Genomic DNA, 14584 nt, shown 5'->3' on the forward strand with positions numbered 1-14584 from the left:
TACTAGGTCATCTCTGTCTGAAGTTAAGTCAGACAGAGAAAGACAGTTATCATATATCACTTATATGTGGAATCTGAAAAAATGATACAAATGAACTTATTTACAAAACAGAATAGACTCACAGACATAGAGAACAAACTTATGGTTACCAAGGGGAAAGTGGGTAGAGAGGGGATAAATTAGGAGTTTAGGATTAAAATATACATACTACTATATATAAAATAGATAACCAGCAAGGACCTACTGTATAGCACAGGGAACTATACTCAATATCTTGTAATAACATATAGTGGAAAAGAATCTAAAAAATTATATATATATAATTTATATATAACCAACACACCATTTAAAATCAACTAGGCCCTGGTGGAGACGTGGAGAAAAAAAGATAGATTTTTATGGAAAAGGAGGGACTAGGGAGAGAAGCCCAGGGAGGTTGGACATGGATGGTGGAGGGGAGGGATGAGGGCATGAGGTCAGCCCATGGTGGTGGGTATAAGAAAACAGAGTGGTGTTGGGTGGTAGGGGGGTTTCTTCCCCTGTGCCTCTTCCTTGTATTAAACGATGATCTAGGGCAAGTCTTCCTGAGAGTTGGCTTCTACCTTCATCAAATAGGGTAACAACACCCACCCTCGCTACCAGTTTTTGTGAGGATCAAATGTGACAAGGTCATAGCACTTTATAACCAGTCTGTGCCTGCTGGGCCAATGGGGAGGCTGGGCCAGAGAAGACCGGTGTCCAGCTCGATGTCACATGGCACCTCAGGAGCCAAACTGTGGCCACAACAGTGTCCGCACTCCAGTCCAAGTATCTGATGATGGGAAGTTCTCAGATAACTGTCCAAAAGGCTCATGGTCCCCATTGGACCAAGGTCATCATCCCAAGTGGTCCAGTCAGTAAGGTTTGCTGATGGACTGGATGTACATTTGTGCTCTGAACAAGAGTGCTCAGAATTCCTGATCTCGAGAGCCCTCCTTTTGCTCCCAGGTCCCAAACTTCCACCCTCCCACTTTACTGTAGACTGAGCAGCGTTTCCTGCTATTGAGGTGAGAGGGCCCAATTCCTTCTGGCCCAGCACACAGACTCCCAGGACACAGTGTGGGAAAGGGAGTCCCAGGAGGGGGACGTAAGGCCGAAGCGAAAGAGGGGCTGGAGGTTGGTGCAAAAACAATGGGGCAAAGCACCTCGTGGACCATAAAAATGACTGTCACTTACTACACAAGGCTCTCTTCTTCTGTGTGCCTTACGTTTCATCCTCACAAGAACTCTATGCGTCCCCGTTTTACAGATGAGGAAACTGAGGCACAGAGTCGTTAAGTAACTTATCAAAATGCTCACAGCTAGCATTCCAGGATTTGAACCTGGGCAGGCTGATACCAAGAGGCCCTGCACTTTATTACTGCACCAGGCAGCGATCTGGTGACACTAGGGAAAATTCCAGTGAAATGTTTATCACCCACATAGTGTCATCTGGCAAAAATAAAGCTGGAGGAGGTGGCAAGAGTTTGGCCTCACTCCCAGCTCAGCTATTAATGTTCTGCTCAACCCCAGCAAGGTATATGGAGCCTCTCTGGGTCTCGGCATCCTGGCCATAAAATGGGATGGGGGCAGGGTGGAGTAAAGTTGCAATGGGTGAAGTTTAAGAAAGCCTTCACATCCGTTGTGAAAAATCCCCCCATTAAATCAACAGTTTTCCCAGTGACATCATGTGATCATTTGCTTAGGTCAGTAGAGACAAAATCATGAGGAAGTTGGAGGCTTCCAAGTCATTTCACAAAATATTTTCAAAGATGAAGAGAACTTGTTAAAAACAATGGAGGCATTTTCTCTTATTTCCAAAGGAAATGATTCAACCTAACCAAAGGTCACTAATGAAAGAGATGAATCCCATCACGTTATAAACATTAGAGATTCGGCATCTGTTCCCGGCTAGCTGGAGACACAGCCTGGTCTTCTGCTGTGTGTGTGTTCCTTCTAGAGAATTCTGCTACTCAAAAAGAGCTTTTTTTAAAAAAAACTGAGATTTTCCAACCTGGTGGCATTAGAATCACCTGGAAAACTTAAAAACAAAACAAAACCGAAAAAACAAACAATGACTGGACCTCACTCCCAGTGACTGAATGGGAATCACCCTCTGAGGTCTGGGCATCAGTGTTGTTTTCAAGCTAAAGTCTCCCCCACAAGTTCTACTGAACAATCACGGTTTAGGACTATTGTTTTAAAATAGCGGTTCTTGGGCTTCCCTGGTGGCGCAGTGGTTGAGAGTCCGCCTGCTGATGCAGGGGACCCGGGTTCGTGCCCCGGTGCGGGAAGATCCCACATGCCGCAGGAGCGGCTGGGCTCGTGAGCCATGGCCGCTGGCGTCCGGAGCCTGTGCTCCACAGCGGGAGGGACCACAGCAGTGAGAGCCCCGCGTACCGCAAAAAATAAAAAAATAAAAAAAATAAAAAAATAGCGGTTCTCCCATTTTATCACTGCAAGAATCATCTGGAGGGCATGTTAAAGACAGATTGCTCTTAGTCACTAATTCCTAATACTGGGTTAAGGCTCCGTAGTTGACATTTCTAACAAGGGGACCAGTAGTTGCTGGTCCCCTCCCTACTTTGAAAATCACTGTAGTAAAGCTGTGTCTGCTGTTCAAAAGGCCTCTCACATCCGGTGGAGCAGGGCGGCTCAGCCCTGGCTGTGCACTGGAATCCCTCCGGAAGTTCTGAAACATCCCGATGCACTAGAGGCGTCTCAGACCAACGAAATCATAATCTCTGGGCGTAGGACGAGTATTTCTCAAAGCTCAACTGATTCCAGTGTGCAGCCAGGTTGAGATCCACTGCAGGTGTCACACACGCTCACACACAAAGCTGTGAAGAAGGCTGGAAACGCTTATTCCTGCTTCATTGCCGAGAAAAGTGGGGATCGGAAAGGCTGAGGTCAGTCAGCTAGAGCACCGAGGGACTTAACGTTTGAATCCAGACCTCTGGTTCCTCTTCCTGTGCTCTTTCCTTCCACACTACACACAGCCTGTCTCACACCCACCCACCGGGAGCAGGCTGAGACCCGGAATAGGTGTGGGGATCGTGTGGGGCTGAGGCTCTGCCCACGGGAAACAAGGAAGTCGGCAGAATGAACCGATAGGCACCACTAGACTTGAAACAGATAAACAACAAGGATTTACTGCACAGCACAGGGAACAGTATTCAATATCTTGTAATAACCTATAATGGAAAAGCATGTTAAAAAGATATATATACAGATCTCTATGACTGAATCACTTTGCTGTATACCTGAAACTAACACAATATTGTAAATCAACTCTACTTGGATAAAAATTTTTAAAAATTGAAAAGAGAAGGGGAGCAGAAAGTGCCTCTTTGGCATCAAGATTATTTGGAGCTGATTATTTTTAAGAAATGGCAGACTGGAGAATCTCTGAAAACAGGACAGAAGTTGCCTTTTTGTGAGGGAAACTTACATATGTAAGAGAAGTCTCCATTTGTAAGGATGTCTTCCTGGAGGAAGGGAAAGAAGGCTCTAAATCTCCAGAAGCTGTGTAACAGTAGAGAAGGCACCAGCTTAAATCTGCAGAACAAACCTTACCCTTGTTTACTGGGCTTTTCCTGGTCACCTCCCCTACCGGGCCCCGCCCAACCTCTTTCTTTTGCCTTTAGCTGAAGGTGGTGTTTCAGGTGGTAGCTTGGGACATCTTAGGGAGTTTCACTCAGTTTTCCTGGGTATCACCCATGTATACATGAGGTGTACATACATATTATTAAACTTCTGTTGGTTTTTCCCTTGTTTTTTTTTAATTAATTTTTATTGGAGTGTAGTTGCTTTACAGTGTTGTGTTAGTTTCTGCTGTACAGCAAAGTGACTCAGTATATATACATATATCCCCTCTGTTTTGGATTTCCGTCCCATTTAGGTCACCACAGAGCATTGAGGGTTTTTCCCTTGTTAATCTGTCTGTTATACATGGGGTCTCAGCCACAGAACCTAGAAGGGTAGAGGGAAATGACTATTCCTCCCCTACAGCCTTCCATGGGAACAGCGACAGACAGCAGGTGGTAATCCCCACCGGACCCTGAGTGATGGGAGGTCATCCTGACAGATGGACCAAGCTGGGTGAGGCTGGATGGAGCCAGAGGCAGGCAGCTCTTCAGTTTTCAGGAGGCTCCCACCCCACTGCTGGGCCTACCTTTTGAGTTCCCTGAGGTTGCTCGATGCCATTTTGAGGTTTGAAAACATTTGGAATCGCTCCCTGCAAAAATAATTACAGAGTCAACTAGACAGCTCAGTCCCCTCTTCTATGCTGTGATCCACCTGACCCCTTACTCCTTTTAAAAAAGCATGGTGGTGGGGACTTCCCTGGCAGCCCAATGATTAAGACTCTGCGCTCCCACTGCAGGGGGCTCAGGATCCATCCCTGGTCGGGAGCTAAGATCCTGCATCTGGTGTGGCCAAAATAATAAATAAATTAAAAAATAAAAAACATGGTGGAATAAACGGAGATAGACCCTTTGCTCTTCTGATGGGGGCGGAGGAGGACGGTTTACTCAGGGGAGGTCAGGCTGCCTACGGAGACATTCCAGACACTTCCGACCCCAGCAAAATGCTCCAGGCTTCTTTGCTACAAGCCTGACACGGGGACTGTCTATTTTCTTGAAGACCAAATGCTCACCAAAAAAAAAAAAAAAAATCAATTGGAATCCAACTGACTTAATCAAAAATTAAAATTTTAAAAATTTAAAAATTAAATTAAAAAAATTTTTAAATTAAATTAAAAAATCAATTTAATCAGAACTTACCAAATTTTGATTAAATTAATTAAATTGAACCAATTTAATTAAAAAATTTAAATAGAGGTGTAGAGGAGAGTGCATAGGTTGAGACGGGGTGTGCTTACAGCAGTGTTTTGCAACCCTGACAGTACATTGTAATCTCCTGAGGTGCTACCGAGGCCTGAGTCCCACCCAGTAAATTATTATGATGATTTAATTGGTTTGGGGTGTGACCTGGGCAAGAGGACTTTTTAAAACTTCCCTTTAAAAAATATCTCTTACGTATATACACATACATGCATGTATTTAATACAATGGGATCATACTAAATGTATATGCTATATTTTTAAAATAAATTTATTTATTTATTTTTAGCTGCGTTGGGTCTTCGTTGCTGCATGCAGGCTTTCTCTAGTTGCGGAGAGCAGGGGCCACTCTTTGTTGCAGTGCGCGGGTTTCTCATTGCGGTGGCTTCTCTTGTTGCGGAGCACGGGCTCCAGGTGTGCGGGCTTCAGTAGTTGTGGCACGCGGGCTTAGTAGTTGCGGCTCGCGGGCTCTAGAGCGCAGGCTCACTAGTTGTGGTGCATGGGCTTAGCTGCTCTGTGGCAGGTGGGATCTTCCCGGACCAGGGCTCGAACCTGTGTCCCCTGCATTGGCAGATGGATTCTCAACCACTGTGCCACCAGGGAAGTCCTACTATTTGTTTTTAAATTTGCTTTCTTCGGGGACTTCCCTGGCAGTCTGGTGGTTAAGACTCTGCACTTCCAATGCAAGAGGCATGGGTTTGATCCCTTGTCGGGGAGCTAAGATCTCACATGTTATGTGGTGCAGGCAAAAAAAAATTTTGCTTTTTTCTATTTTACTAAGTAATATTATTCTACAAACATTTTTATATGTCACTAGGTTCTTGTTTACAGGATTATTTTAACTTAGACATTTTAAATGCACTCTTACACTTAGTCTAAATAGTACATTTTGTACACTCTAAATGTATTATTTAGACCTTTAAATGTCTAAACAGTGTTTCATATTGTGGATTTACAATAATTAACATCATTCTATTAGGTATTTAGTTTAACCTTTTCACTATCATAAATAATATGTTAGTAAACAATCCATTACATAATGTATTTTGTGTCTAACAATAATCATTTCCTGAGAGTCAATGGTTATCATCTACATTAAACTGTCAACACGAGAATCTGCCTGCCAGATGCAGGGGACACGGGTCCGAACCCTGGTCTGGGAGGATCCCACATGCCGCGGAGCAACTGGGCCTGTAAGCCACAACTACTGAGCCTGCGCGTCTGGAGCTTGTGCTTCGCAACAAGAGAGGCCGCGACAGTGAGAGGCCCGTGCGCTGCGATGAAGAGTGGCCCCCGCTCGCCGCAACTGGAGAAAGCCCTCGCACAGAAAAGAAGACCGAACACAGCCAAAAATAAATAAATAAATATTGATTCTTTGTTCCTTTTTTTTAAAAAAAAATTATCGGCGTAGTTGAACATTTGTGTATGTGCATGGTTGCATTATGTTTCGTTTTAACAACATGTAGTTGTTCCTCTGAATTGTCTCTTTGAGTTCTTCGTCCTCCATATCCAAGGAGGAGGCTGGCTTTCAGGACTTGCCCTTGCCCCTTACGGTGACATTCACCCTGGTCTTTCAGAGCCTGATGAACACATTCTGGATGACATTCTAGACCTTCTTAAAACAGTACCTTTATATTCACTCCAGACCTGGCATTCCACAGGCAGCTGGTCTTGGGAGTACCCAAAGATGCTGGAAGCTGGAGCGAGGATTCAGCCACGAACAAGAAAAACAGAGAGGAAGTCCCTCTTCCCCTCCCCTCTCTTCGATTTCTCTCTAATGCTTCTTTTTGGCAAAATCTCAAAGGATGCCTTGGCAAGGGGATCTGGGAAATGGAGTTTGCAGAGTCCGTGCCCCAGCTTTGCCGAGCAGCAAATAAGAGGGTGGATCAATAAGCAGCCTATGGAAGGGTAAGACCCAAGGGGCACAGTGCCCTTGGAACATGACTCACCTGGATTTTATCATCCAACTCTCTTATCTATCTCTCCATGCTCATGGCCCTCCGGTAGTTCCCTTCATGAGAATGGTTCATTCCTAATGCCGACAGGCGCCTCCACGTATGGTCGGCTTCGTGGTCTCTGAGATGTTCTCCCTCCCATGGTCACCATGGGCCTTCTGATAGGCTATTTGCCTCTTGATTTTGGAAGAAAACTCCACCAAGGCCCACTAAGTCGATGTTAACTCCGGATGGCCAAATGACACATATCAAACAGAAAATGAAATATTTCCCTTGCTATCTCTACAGAACACAGTGAGACTGTCAACTTGACCTTTAGAGAATTCTCATATGAGTTATTGACTTTCTGCCATCAGAATGTCATGTCGCACACAATTATGGCTTTCCTCTTCCTGCCGAGTCTCTGCATCATGGCCACTCTGGCCACAGAACGCTGTAGCCAAGAACAGTAGAAATGTGCCGATCAGCTTTGGTCCCTCTGGGTGGGAGTCACCCATCGGTTCTCCTCTAGGACATGCCCTGTATTCGCTCACACAGAAAGGAACCAGTGTTCATAAACCCAGTGGCTTTCCAATTCCACCTGCTTTTCAAGGGTGTTAATCCCATCTTTCCCTCTGTTCTGCTCCACTGATCCCCCTCTGTGTTCCAGCAGCCTGCCCTGCAGATCCAGAAGCCAGAGATGCGGATAAGAAGGTGTGCGTTCCTCGGCGTACCACAGATGGCTTCATACTCAGCTCCCAGGGAGAGTTCGCCTGATGAGTGGTCGTGGGAACCTGGCTCTGGCATTTGCAAAGTCTCTGTTAGGATATAGCTTTCCACCAGCTGAACTGGAGAAACTCCAGTCCCACCACATCCGTGAGGAAAATGAAAGAAAGGGTAATGTGGAAATTAACTAGGGATGTTGCACCCCCTTCTCTGCCCTTGCATCTCCTCTCCTCCCCACTTGCCTCTGGGAATTTTTTCACAGCCTGCCTTATGAATCCTCTTACTCCATATTGCTTATTCACTTTGTTTACCCTTCAGGTCAGATTCCTTTTTTGTCTTTTGCTTTCTCCTTGAGACTCAACCTTGCGTCTCCCCTAGTTTCCATGCCTACCCCACCCAGGACAGCTCACCAAGACCCGTTCAGCTACACAAGAATCTCCTCTCTGGAACGCCCACCTCTGTTCACTGGGGCCACTCTGACCTGCAGAGCAACATCTTCCTCGAGTGCTTTCATTCCCTTCCCTCAGATTTGCCCTGCTCAACTCAGACAGAGGTTCCCTCTCTGATTCTGTTTAAGGCTCTTTCCAGAGGAGCTGGAAGGGTGATTTTAAAGGAGGAGGATTTGCTTGGGCAGGGGAGAGGGCCATTTTTCACCATCATCAGCCATCCCTTCTCCCAGAAGGATGCAATGGGAACTGCAGGAAACAACTCAGCAGAGCCTTGACCATCCCTGGCCTATCCATCCACCACCCATCTCAACAACCTGCTGGGTGCTTACGATGAGCAAAAGCTGAGGCTTGAGTGCACTAGGGGGCCTCATCTCATCACTGAGGTCCACTCCCCAGAACACACGTTCTTCCCCAAAACTCCCAAGCACTTGCAGGAGACAGTGCTTTCGACAGACAGGACTCCTTCTTGGCCCCTTGGCTTTTCTCTGATGCCTCCACCAGAAGAGGCCTGATAGACTTTGCTGGGCCAATGTGTCGTAGAAAGCTCCACGCGACAAATTCTATTTAAAATTCGGTGCCAGAGAAAGTCCCGCTCCCTCAAGGAGAAGGTGTGCTTCTGCCTCTTTAATAAAAAGAATGATGTGAAAGCAGTCTTCGCTCTCCGCAGTGTACACTGAACCTGGAGTAGTGACAAAATTGGAGGAATTCCAGCACTAGCTTCGTGGTCCATTCACAGAGTCCTTTCTACGGGCTTGTGAACAGAGCCCATCTCAGGGTCCTCACCCCCTCCTCTGTTGCTGTTGGTTCCAGTCTCTGTGCAGGGACGAATGATTACAGGGAATACCAGAAGCCCACACAGAACCTCGGGATCAATAGGGTGTAAAAGAGGGGAGGAGGGAAGTTTCCATCATAGGTCTCACTGTCGGCTAGATTGGCGAACAGCAAACGAACGCATGTGTGAATGTATGAGTGAGTAAAAGAATGGACAAACAGGACTTCCCTGGAGGTCGAGTGTTTCATTGCAGGGGATGTGGATTCGGTCCCTGGTCCGGGAAGTAAGATCCCGCATGCCATGAGGCCAAAAACAAAACAAAACAAAACTTAGCGAGGTCGCTATAAAAGAAATGTACAAAAATGCTTTTCCCCTAAGCTATCACTAACTAGTTAAACAGAAAAACAGAATACAAAACCAGTTCAAATCTCCACAGAAAAAAACACACGAAACAGTACTCAAACTACAAATACATTTAGCACAAAAAGTATAGGACCAGTATAAAGAAAACGGCAAATTATCACTACGGAACATATAATAATATTTAAATAAATAGCCGTACCATATTCCCAGAGGCGAAAACGTTATTAAAAGATGTCACTTCTTAGGACTTCCCTGACGGTTCAGTGGTTAAGATCTCACTTCCACTGCAGGGGGCGCAGGTACGATCCCTGGTCGGGGAACTAAGACCCCGTGTGCCACGCGGCGCAGTCAGAAAAAAAAGAATGGACAAGCAAATCTATATCTGTAAGGTCAATTTTCTCCTGGCTTACGCTCTGCCTGGGGTGCAACTGAGATGCTTTCTGCTCCATTTAGCTACCTCAGGCCATGAAAGTTTCGGCCACCCACCCTATGCTGGTCATTTTGGCCCTCAGCCCCTTTTGCATTCCTCCATGGGCTGCGCTGTGTGGCAGGAGCTGGGCCCTGCACACTGCATGCAGATGTTGCACACTGGTTAGATTCTGGCCCTGAGCGGCACTGGCAGGAGGTTGGAGGATGGGGAGAGAAGGCTTTCCGAGCTGTCGTTCTTGCAGCAGCAGTGGGGAGGGAGGACTCCTGGGCTCCAGCTCAGGCTGCCGTGATGTCAACAGTCTCTCCAGACAGATGCTGGGGGCTGTGGCTCAGGTGGTGTCAGGGCCAGCAGGAGTCCTGATCTGGCAGCCTGCCTTCAACCACGGCAGCAGGGACGCAGCCCTGACTTCCCGGGGCACCAAGGTGTGGGCAGCTGCACGGGTATGGGAGCCTCAGCCTCAGGGCATCTAGATCCCAGACTCTAGGTAGCACCAGCTCCTTCTTAGCTCTCTCCTCTAGGGGTCATCCAGTCTCTTTTTCTACTGCTCTGGCCCACAGAATGTCATCCATTCCCTGTATCCACCTCTTGCGAGCTGGTACAAGCTGGCTGCAGCCCCCTACGGGGACAGGCATCAGCTGGGTTTTTTTTGTTTTTTTTTTTTGCGGTATGCAGGCCTCTCACTGTTGTGGCCTCTCCCGTTGCGGAGCACAGGCTCCGGACGCACAGGCTCAGTGGCTATGGCTCACGGGCCCAACCGCTTCGCGGAATGTGGGATCTTCCCGGACCGGGGCACAAACCCGTGTCCCCTGCATCGGCAGGTGGACTCTCAACCACTGCGCCACCAGGGAAGCCCCAGCTGTTTTTTGAAGCTTCTAGCTGAGCCCAAAGTGCACCTAAATTTGGAGTCCACTGCTTTAGAGAAACAGCCCTCAAATATCGATCACCTGGGGGGCTCGATAAAGCACAGACTGCTGTGCCCACCCCATCCCCAGCTTCTGACTTAGTAGGTCCACCTTGGGGGGCCAAGAACTTACCCTTCTTACAAGTTCCCAGAAGACGTTAATGTTGCTGGTCTAGGGAACACATTTTGATTAAAAATATGCCAGCCTTTTCAGTAATCAAGACAGTACAGTACTGGTACAAAAGCAGAAATATAGATCAATGGAACAGGTTAGAAAGCCCAGAGAGAAACCCACGCACATAGGGTCATCTTATCTTTGATAAAGGAGGCCAGAGTATAAAATGGAGAAAAGACAGCCTCTTCAATAAGTGGTGCTGGGAAAACTGGACAGCTACATGTAAAAGAATGAAATTAGAACACTCCATACACCATACACAGAAATAAACTCAAAATGGATTAAAGACCTAAATGTAAGGCCAGACACTATCAAACTCTTAGAGGAACACATAGGCAGAACACTCTATGACATAAATCACAGCAAGATCCTTTATGATCCACCTCCTAGAGAAATGGAAATAAAAACAAAAATAAAGAAATGGAACTTACTGAAACTTAAAAGCTCTTGCACAACAAAGGAAACCATAAACAAGACAAAAAGACAACCCTCAGAATGGGAGAAAATATTTGAAAATGAAGCAACTGACAAAGGATTAATCTCCAAAATTTACAGGCAGCTCATACAGCTCAATAACAAAAAAACAAACAACCCAATCCAAAAATGGGTGGAAGACTTAAATAGACATTTCTCCAAAGAAGATGTACAGATTGCCAACAAACACATGAAAGAATGCTCAACATCACTAATCATTAGAGAAATGCAAATCAAAACTACAATGAGGTGTCACCTCACACCAGTCAGAAGGCCATCATCAAAAAATCTACAAACAATCAATGCTGGAGAGGGTGTGGAGAAAAGGGAACCCTCTTACACTGTTGGTGGGAATGTAAACTGATACAGCCACTATGGAGAACAGTATGGAGGTTCCTTAAAAAACTAAAAATAGAACTACCATATGACCCAGCAATCCCACTACTGGGCATATACCCTGAGAAAACCATAATTTAAAAAGAGTCATGTACCACAATGTTCACTGCAGCTCTATTTACAATAGTCAGGACATGGACGCAACCTAAGTGTCCATCGACAGATGAATGGGTAAAGAAGATGTGGCACATATATACAATGGAATATTACTCAGCCATAAAAAGAAACGAAATTGAGTTATTTGTAGTGAGGTGGATGGACCTAGAGTCTGTCACACAGAGTGAAGTAAGTCAGAATGAGAAAAACAAATACCGTATGCTAACACATATATATGGAATCTAAAAAAAAATGGTTCTGAAGAACCTAGGGGCAGGACGGGAATAAAGACGCAGACGTAGGGAATGGACTTGAGGACATGGGGAGGGGGAAGGGTAAGATGGGACGAAGTGAGAGAGTGGCATGGACATATATACACTACCAAATGTAAAGTAGATAGCTAGTGGGAAGCAGCCACATAGCACAGGGAGATCAGCTCGGTGGTTTGCGGCCACCTAGAAGGGTGGGATAGGGAGGGTGGGAGGGAGACGCAAGAGGGAGGGGATATGGGGATATATGTATATGTATAGCTGATTCACTTGTTATACAGCAGCAACTAACACACCCTGTAAAGCAATTATACTCCAATAAAGATGCTAAAAACTAAAAAAAAAAAAAAAAAAATGCCAGTCTCAGTTCCTGGTTAACTTCCTTTCTGGGGATGGGCCGTGTTTGGTTGAAATCAGTCTGTCCTAACCTCTTCTTGCAGGTAGCAAGTCCCACCCATAGGACAGCAGACACGGTGAATGTCAGATGCCTGGGGTGCAGTGCTTCAGCCTTGAGGATGCCCTGGGGATTCTGCAGCCCCTGCAGCAGACTGTGAGTCCTCCCAACTCCTCCCCCACCACACATTCAACCCCCCCCCCCACCAGGGCGAAGGGTAAGTGGGTGGGGTTGGGGAGCAAGCAGCAAAGCTATCGCTCAGAAGGCCATTACCAGCTCCCTGGGGGGCAGTCTCAAGTGCCTGACCCTGTCACCATGGAGACTGACTGCTCTTGGTGGGCTGAGATCCAGAGGAATGAGGACTGAGGCTTGTCCAAAGGCTAAGGGAAGTAAGAGGCATTTTGTCGTTGGCCCATGAAACAGTGTAAGAAAAGCTTACCCAGGTTTCTGCTACATTAGGTAAGAATAGAACTAGGAGGGTTCATCAGGTTAGAAATAGGCAAAATGATGCTGCACGTATTCTCTAAGGGACTAAGCAAACAGTGACCTTCCTGAAGACAGGGGTTTCGCATTACTCATCTGTGCCCATCAGCTATACCCAGGGCGCGCAGGGAGCAGAGATGGATTTCAACAGATGCTTGCCCCGCGGTGAGTGATGTACACCATTACATCTCAGAATCAGATGGAGCCTTCTCTCTGGGTTCTGGGTTTCCCACATTTCATAGCACGATCCGAGAAGGCAGGGGTTGGTGACAGATTTCTCTCAATTCTAGGACAACTTCTTAAGCTTCTAAGCCTCAGTTTCTCATCTGTAAAACAGAGATGCTGTCTGTCGTGTGGGACTTCAGTGACCTGATTCGTTAAAAGATACTGAGCACAGTGACAGGCGGGTAATAAATGTTCACTGTTGTGACACAGTGAGCTGGGAAGCAAAAATGGACGGAAGTAGGCACCCCTACCCTACCCCCAGTGCTTCTGAAGCATCCATGGAGCATCTAGGGAGCTGTGTACGAGGAACAGAGGTCCCCAGCCTCCCAAGGACCCCTGTGATGGGCACTGCTCCCTTCACATACTATGGTGAAAACATTCCACACAAATTTAGGAGCTGCATGTAAAAAAGAAAACTAAAGAGATCCTAAGAGAAAATTAGATTTTTCACATCTTTTGGATTTAACGTGGACAAGTCTTTTCTAAGCATATGAGCGTAGTCAGAAAGCATAAAGAGAAAGAGTAACGCAATCACCCCACAAATATTTTTATTTGCATTAAGTCAAAAGGCTCACATAGGACATATAGGAGGCATCAATAAATATTGACTGAAAGAGTGAACAAGTAAAATTAAAAGGAAAATTAAGCACTGGGAAAATATTTGCAACTTTATGACAAAAGGTTACAGGCTTAAAATCCTTAAAATAGAGAAGAATCTCATGAACTAATGTGAGAAGAAAATGAACACCTACAAGACAAAGGGGCAAAAACTAAACAGACAATTCACAAATATGAAATGCAAATGTCCAATAACCGTAAGAAGTGGTTCAATTTCTTTGATTATGCAAGTTGAAACACCCAAGACATTTTTGCTTATCAAATTAAGAAGGATAAAATGCCAGCTAGAAGTAAAGGGTGCAAGGAAATAATCATCTTCATGCTCTACGACTGGGAGTAAAAAGAGGTATAGCTTTCTAAAATTGAGATGTAATTCACATAACCCTCAACTCATCTTTTTAAAGTATAAAATTCAGTGGTGTTTAGTAGAGTCACAAAGTTGTGTAGCCAGCACCACTATCTAATTCTGGAATATTTTCATTATTCAAAAAAAATCTCCAGTACCCCGTAGCGGTCTCTCTCCATTTCCCCCTCCTCCCCAGCTCCTGGCAACCACTAATCTACTTCCTTTCTCTATGGGTTTACCTATTCTGGACATTGTATATATTTGGAAAAAGCAATATGTGGCCTTATTTATTTATTTTTTTTTGTGGTACGCGGGCCTCTCACTGCTGTGGTCCCTTCCGTTGCGGAGCACAGGCTCTGGGTGCGCAGGCCCAGCGGCCGTGGCTCACGGGCCCAGCCGCTCCACGGCATGTGGGATCTTCCCGGACCGGGTCACGAACCCGTGTCCTCTGCATCGGCAGGCAGACTCTCAACCACTGTGCCACCAGGGAAGCCGCAATATGTAGCCTTTTGTTCTAGTTTCTTTCACTTGGAATAATGTTTTCAAGATTCATCCCTGTTGTAGCATGTATTAGTACTTCGTTCCTTTTTATGGCTGAATAATATTCCATTGCATGGATATAGCACTTTTTGTTTATCCGTTCATTAGTTGATGGGCATTTGGATTGTTTCC

This window comes from Phocoena phocoena, chromosome 2, assembly GCF_963924675.1.
Source record: "Phocoena phocoena chromosome 2, mPhoPho1.1, whole genome shotgun sequence".
Classification (NCBI taxonomy): domain Eukaryota; kingdom Metazoa; phylum Chordata; class Mammalia; order Artiodactyla; family Phocoenidae; genus Phocoena; species Phocoena phocoena.